This window comes from Triturus cristatus, chromosome 2_2, assembly GCF_964204655.1.
Source record: "Triturus cristatus chromosome 2_2, aTriCri1.1, whole genome shotgun sequence".
Lineage (NCBI taxonomy): Eukaryota > Metazoa > Chordata > Amphibia > Caudata > Salamandridae > Triturus > Triturus cristatus.
The window spans coordinates 217,225,413-217,233,330 of NC_140582.1; the positions used below are offsets into that span (position 1 = coordinate 217,225,413).

Here is a 7,918-nt window from a genome sequence, read left to right on the forward strand (position 1 = left end):
GAGGACTCAAAAGACGGGCACATGTTTTGTGGCCACCAAAATAATAGCAGGAGCCAACAGCTTCAACTATACAAGATTTCAGTGAGCTGCTAGAAAGAACCATGCATTTGAGTGCTTGTCCTCTGTGATATCCAGAGTCTTCATTATGCCATAACCCTCTATACATTGGTACGAGGCAAAGAGGAGTGGCGGCAGTGGGCATGGCATGTGCACTAGGATTGCGTTCATGGATAGAGCCCATCGTGGCCAGGGCCGAGATGGCTAGCTCTTTCTACGACACTGGACTGCTGATGGTGGTGAAGAACTATTACAATCACTCCAACTTGTCTGCAGTGGTGCCGACTGACAAAGCGCAGCAGATAGCCATCTCCAACTTCTACATCATCAACAACCTGCTCTTTGGCTTCTGTCGCTTGCCGTCTGCTTACATCCTGGCCAGGCTTGGGGACAGAAATCATCGGAAGATCACCATCTGTGTGCCCCTCCTGGGCTACCTCATGTCTCGTTTGCTCCTCCTCCATGTGATACTAATGGATTGGCCAATAGAGGTGATGTACGGCTCTGTGGCACTGAACGGTGTCACCGGTGGCTTCACCACATACTCGGTTGGCATCAGGGCACTGGGCTTACTCTACTCTTCAGAGACCTGGAGGTCTGTCCGACTCATCATCATTGAGCTCACCTACGGGTTGGCTGGCTTTGATGGAAGTTTGGCCTCATTACACTTCTTTATACGTTTCAGCGCGAATCATCATCAGGGTATGGTGCTGGCCTTCTGCACGCTTGCTTGTTACCTGTTCTGCATTGTATACAGCACCTTTGTTTTGAAGGTCCCTGAGGCAGGAGACATGGGAAATGGAAACAGCGATCCCAGCAATGCCCGTGTAGAGAACAGCCAATATGAAAGAGAGCGCACTGAGCAAACCGAAGGAACCAGGTTGTTAGATGAATGTTAGAAGAAGGTCACCTTCAATCCAGGCTGAGGGTCACATCATGGTGACACCATCCAAGGTCATAATAGCACTACTCTACACCAGCGACGTCCTCTACAACATAACCGGGGAAGACGCACTCGAAGTCCTGCCCTTATTCGTGATAGAGGAGCCGTTAAATTGGGGTCCAGTGGACATTGGCTACAGCAAAGCCGCAGGAAACGTCATAAGCACCACCAGCTTTATCGGCGTCTTGGTTTTCTCCAGATGTTTGAAAGACGCCACGATGGTTATGATCGGGATGGCATCCTTCAGCGCCGGGGTCTTCATCCTGGCATTTGTACGCTGGAGCTATCTCTACTATGTTGGTGAGTGAAGCTTATTATTGAAATAACAGAAGCACTGATCACTAGTGTTGTGTTGTAGTGTTAACATAGTCTTGTATTAGCCACACTTAATTCTTGGGTTTGGCTTACTCAGAAGAAACAGTTGGTTATAGGTACATTTTTGCCACCACTGGATTTTCAGAAAAAATAGGGGCATATGAGCTACACCCGGCGATAATTATCGCTCAGCGCACTTAGCGTGAGGATAATTATCGCCGGGTAACGTGGATTTTAATCGCTGAGATAGCGTGCTATTAGCAACGCTTATCTCCTCAGCGATAAAAATCCTCACGCTAACTGCCTAACGTGAGATTATCGCTGGAAACCCAGCGATAATCTCACGCAATGTGGCGTTAGCTTGCTGATAGGGACTCACAAACTCAGCCATCCACCTTCCATAGGATATCATGGCTAAGTCAGTCCTGAAGCAGGCGTAAGGAAAGTAGCGATAACAGAGGTTATCGCTACTTTTCCTGACGCTATGCTTCATAGCGTGGGTCTTGATGATAGGAGAAATGTCGCTTAGCGACATTTCTCCTGTCATGTTAGGTCAGGAACGCCCACTTTGCATCTCATTAGAGATGCAAAGCTGGGCGTTAGGAATCCTGACGCTAAATCAAGGTTTCACGCGTTAGCGTGGCCTTGCTAATTAGGCGATAAAATTATCGCCACTTTTCAGCCGAAATCGGCCGCAAAAGCGGCAATAATTTTTTATCGTCTGCTTGTAAATATGCCCCATAGTTATTTGTCGGATTGGAGGAATGTATGGTATGAACCCAAGTGTTAAAATCAATAATTGCTTTTTTCTGTTTTTGGTTAGCAAAGTAAGTGGGCACAAAGTCCGACTGGACATTCGCAAGTGGAATTTGTTGCATAAACAAGATTGTATTTATCCACACTTTATATATATTTCCCTAAATTCATTTCAGCTGTTCTTAGTGCTGTCTTTTAACATGGGCAAGCCCTGCTTCCATAAGTCACCAGGCAACAGCGTGAGGGGCTGTTGAGTCACTGGAACACCTCATTAATATGCATGAGTTCAGAGCACATTCCTGAAAAGTAAGTAGGGGCACAAATTAAAATTCGATGTGAGTGATGACGTAGCTGAAGCGACGGGAAGTGGCGTCACAGCCCTACCACAACCCTGACTTTAATGAGAATGGGTCTTTTTTCCATTGACAGCCTGATGTAGGCTTTTAACTGCAGGGCATCTGTCAAGCCATCGAGATAAGTATGCTCTTCTGAATCCCACATACTACTTTAGCATTGAGCTCAGTGCTCACATCCGAGGCCACTCCCCTGGAGGATAGATTGTTAACTGAGTATATGCATAAAAGGGCTACCTCATTACATATCGTAAGCTGGTGAACAATCTGCCGGACCCTATGCTGGCACTTAAGCGGAAATGGGTCATAGACCTGGGGGAGTTGGATGATGGAGAATGGCAGGAGGCGCTGTCATCCCCTCGGGAGGTGGCAATACCGGCACGCTTGTGATTGATACAATTGAAAATACTTCATCGTACATATTACACTAGAGTGACCCTCTTTAAAATAGGGATGGCTGCGCACCAATTTTGTCTGAGGGGTTGTGAGGAGGAGGGTACCTTCTACCACACGATATGGGAATGTCCGAAGATTCGGCAATACTGGATCAAGGTAATGATGACTATGTCACAAACCGTGGCGGACTCAGTGCTTCCGGAACCTAAACAATGCCTCTTGAACATATGGGAGCCGACTGATCTAAACCACCCCGCGCAAGACTGGGTAACGATGGGAACCGTGGTGGCTAAGAGGAATATTGCAAGGCGGTGGGGATCGAATGAGGTACCTACACTGAGAGGTTGGTGTAGGGACATGGACGAAGCCATGGTAGCAGAAAGGGCGGTGTATGTGCACCGAGGATGCCCCCAGAAATGGACAAGAATCTGGGGAGACTGGGATAAATTTAGAGGCTACATTTGTGACCCACCAGGATTAGACAATGTACAACGGTCAGAATAGAGATGTGGGAGGACAAGGGATGGGGGCGGTGGGCGGGACTGCTGTTAGAAATTCACTGGAGTTCGGTCCACATATTGATGTCATAACGGTTAAAGTGTATTGGTGCTGCAAAAACATAATAATGTATAAATCATGTGTAATGTTGATGCCCTATGTTTCTGTTTCTAATAAATACAATTAAAAAAAAAAAAAAAGGGAGGAATGATATTGCCGGAAGTTGGGAAACTGAACACCACCCCGATCTGTAGGTGCGGACAAAATAGATAAAGAAATGCAAGCTTTCCTGCCATTCCAGAGAAACTTACTCAAAGTTCTGTTGAGGGTCTTAAAAAATTTCAGTGGAAGTTTCACCTGTAGCATGGACAAATAGAAATTAATAATGGGAAGCAGCATCATTTTAATCGTGTCCAGTCTACCCCACTATGACAGAAAAAGGGGGAACCATTTGCCTATCGAGGTCTTGACTTTCATTAAAAGATTTCGGCGATGGAAGAAGAATACTTTATACCAAGGCAAGTAATACCACAGGTGTTCAACTTAAAATCAGTCCCATCAAACATACTTTTTAGGCAATACTTATTTAATGGGAGTACTTCAGATTTAGAAAAATTTAACTTGTAACCAGACAGGGTGGCATAGGAGGAAAGTAGGTCAATGAAGGCGGGCAGGGAGGTAGAGGAATAGGAAATATATAACATAATTTCGTCTGCATATGCAGTAAATTTGATTTCAGTTGTCTTATGTAGGAAGCCGCGGACCGCTGGTGAGTGACGTAGGGAATGAAGAAAAGGTTTGAGAGAAAGAATAAAAAGCAAGGGGGAGAGGGGGCAACCATAACTCATAACCATAAGTGACACTAGCGATAAAAAAATTCCATCTAATATTGGAATGCAACCACTTTCCCGTATAATACCCACATATCGTATACTGCATATACTGTATCGTTACATGTTTTCGCTATTTTTTCCTAAACTATGGTTTGGATACTTGGGTGGTCATACCAACTTTTGCCGTATTTCTTTCCTGGATTGACCAAGTCCAACTCAAAAATTTGGCAACAGCTATTACACATTGTGCACCAGAGTCAGTCAGCAGTATTCTCAAGGCGACAGCACTGCTCCTAACGCCCATATTCTTACATAGTGGGTGCAACCATTTTTTCTGTGGAGCCTGGTATGCCGGACAAACAAATAAAATATGCTGATAAGTTTCCTCATGTTCTAAACACAGCTTCCACATACTGTCGTTTTCACTATGCCATTTGCATGTGAATACATTTACAGGTAATGTGCCTACCCGAAATTGGAAGTATAGACGTCTGTCCCTAGGTTTGGTGATGACATCCCAGTACTGCTCATATTGTGGGCAGGGCTTAAATGCTAGAAATTTGCCCGTCAGAAATGTTGGCTCTGAGGTAATTATATTATTATTTGCCACCATAGACCAGTAAAGTCTTTTCAACTCTTTTGTGGGGGAAATTGTTGGCTCTCTGGCTCATCCCACAAGTGTCGCAGTCCGATACTAACCAATGTGTTTTTTATATTTTGCAGCCATTTGATCGTACATGAAGTATCTAGGACCCATACATCTTTTAGAGCGGCTGCATACTGTAGCAACTCTGGAGTAGTCTATAATCTCCGCCAATAAGCTATTGGACGAAACTTAGCAACATCTTCCAGTCTGCTACAGCCTAAATCGTAGAAGACTGGTTTTAGTGGAGTGCTCTGTGGTAGGCCAATTATGCTTCTCACAAATGTGTTCTGTGTTAAGAATAGTGGCTTTAGGTCACTAAAACCCCAGAGTTCTGTGCTATATGTTACAGAGACTTTAACTTTAGTGTTATAAATCTTAATTAAAGGGTACATGGGTTGGGTATGTGAGGTCTTATATTCCTTCAGCAAAACACCAGCTAAGTGACTATGCTTTAGGGCCAGGGAATTTATCTGGGGATTCCAGTTATGTCTATTCCCCAACGTGATCCCCAGATAATTAAAAACATCAGTTTGCTCCAATAGTTCACCATTAAGGGACACCCTGCCCTTTATTGCTCTGTGCTTATGCAAGACCATAAACTTTGTTTTATCAGCGTTTATCACTAACCCATGATCTTTACAAAACCCCTCGAATCTTGAAAAGGCCTTCTGCAGACCACTCTGGGTCTAGGAAATAATCAGAGTATCGTCTGCAAACATAAGTATAGGAATATTAACTCCTGCAAGTGAAGGTGCATGTGTTGGAAAAGCAGAGAAATAATCTACAACCCCATTAATAAACAATGAAAATATGGTCGGCGCCAAGACACACCTTTGACGCACCCCTATAGATACTGGGAAAGGGTTGGTTTTACTACCCTGGGTGCTCCAGCGTACTTAACATTGATACATAGGGTACCGAATTGGTATTTGAAATGGACATCCTAAACACACCCCTTCTAAATAACTGTTCACTATCCATTTCTAAACACACTTAGTGATTCAGGAAAAGTTTTCCGAATCACTATATGTTTTTCGAAACAGAAGAAAGTGGTTTTATCTCAGATTTACCTGTTTCGAGGGTTTGTGAATGCTTAACCCTTTGTAAGCTTCAACTCTAGTGCCCAGCCACTTTTCCTTACTCAGTGTATATGTGGGAATAAGGATGGAGGGCAGTCAAGTGCTCTGAAGGCCTCCGTATGCCCCAGAACTCTCGATCGGACTGGTAAGGGAATTTCTGACCCCATCAGGAATTACAATTACTACTGAAACATCATTGACCTGTTGTGTTTCCCCTCAGTGTCTCGGGGGTAAACTGCAAGGGAGAATGAGGAATTGCTTTGGAGCTAATAACTCCCCCAGTAATAACTCATTACTTAGGGTATTCTCAGTGTTAATCCCAGAGTTTCAGTTAATTCCACACCACCAAGTTAACAATATTCTTTACTCCATGAGTGCGGAATGACCACCTTCCACTCGCTCCACCACACCCCATCAGGATACTTATAATCAGGCACTAAGTGTGTTGGTGGTAGTGGTACATCCATACTTGCCCTACCAAAAACACACTGACATGGCGCTCAGTAATTCAGGCCAAAAGTGTCTTTGTTCAATATGTGGAAAAAGGCGAACACGTGGAACCTTATAACCAAAAGTGGGGCACAGTCCAGGGTTGCACCAGTGTACACACTCACTTGGGGTTCTCAGTGTTGTATGCTCCACCTACAAGTGTGCTTTGCGCAACCATGCTTTAACTAACTCAGTGCATGTACTGCAGACACTGCAGTAGAGAAACATACTGGTGGCTCATCCCACCCTAAGGAGAGGATGTGAAGACCCCCACAACAATGGGTGATGTTAAACAATGCACCCACCGGAGTGGGTTCCTTCAAACCCCCTCTGGATCCTTGGGGCAGGTCTCATCTGTGGAGACGATGACATTGCAGTTCTTGCTGTGCTGTCAGTGTGTCTGCTGAAGCACCCCCAGTCGTTCTTTTGTGCTAGACATTCCTCGTGGGTTATATAGTCTACCACTGCCTTCCTTGTTGGTGGCAATCTGGGAGGGGAACACGATTAGGAGCATATCCTTCAAGAGTTACTTTGCCAATACGCCTATTTCTGTAATATGGTACAGACACACAGACAACAGCAGGGGCTGCTCCTCCGTAATGGCGGAGCAGCATCGCCCCACTGCCAGCAGATGATAAATAAAATGATAATACCATAATGTTATTATACTTTTATTTATTGCTGTCTGAGACATTCAAAAAGTATAGGGCGGGGTGGGTCCGGGCATGGCAGGGAGGAGTAGTGTACACTTATAAGTGCACGTGTCTGGTTGGACGGCCGGCCCAGGCCGGCCAAACAGACACGTGTACTTATGTATCTCCAACCCAGCTGTGTTGCACAGCCGGGTTGGAGAAAAGCCACAGGTTCCAAGGCACTGTCTGAAAGGCAAACAAGGCTACTCAGACCAATCCTGCCACTGCTCCCATGCTATGAGAGTAGCGTCTGGATTGGGTGGGGATCCTGTGCCTTGACGTCCATCCACATCCGGGCCAGATGAGAGCAGCAATGAGGCGACCAGGAGCATCAGAGGGAGCGAAGCGGCAGGTAAGTCTATTTTTATTTTATTGCCAATCCCCAATCCCGCCCCTACTCCATCCTCCCACAACCCACCCCACCACCATAGATAGGCGGCAGCAACCACTGGACAACAGACAAAGACATTCGTTTATTGCATAGGCCCTTGCCCACAAAGCAATACCCGCTTTGAAAAGCGCTGGAGATAACTTTGCACTCGCAAAATGAGTACAACTGAAAGGGCAACTCAAAGCCCAGAACCCCTTTTCAATGTGACCCTCACTCTGTCCAGAGACTCAGTAGGTGTTCTCATTGACCTTCACTCTGCACCAAAGTCGCAATACGCATTGTGACAGTCAGAACTCACCTCTAAACATCTATGGTTGCAAAGGTCTGATGTCATTTTCTTATTACAAGCAATTCTGACATCAGAACTCACCTCAATGGTAGCATGGTGTTGAGAAGATTACATACATTAAATGCACATGCTTACCTAATGTTTTCACATCACTACACTTCACCTACAGCTCTGCAAAGGT

The 7,918-nt window shown here is 45.2% G+C and overlaps 1 pseudogene; it reads left to right on the forward strand.

Annotated features, from left to right (window-relative positions):
• Positions 1-200: 200 nt before the first annotated feature.
• Positions 201-1,308, forward strand: LOC146862058 (solute carrier family 46 member 2 pseudogene; annotated as a pseudogene).
• The last annotated feature ends 6,610 nt before the right edge of the window (positions 1,309-7,918 follow it).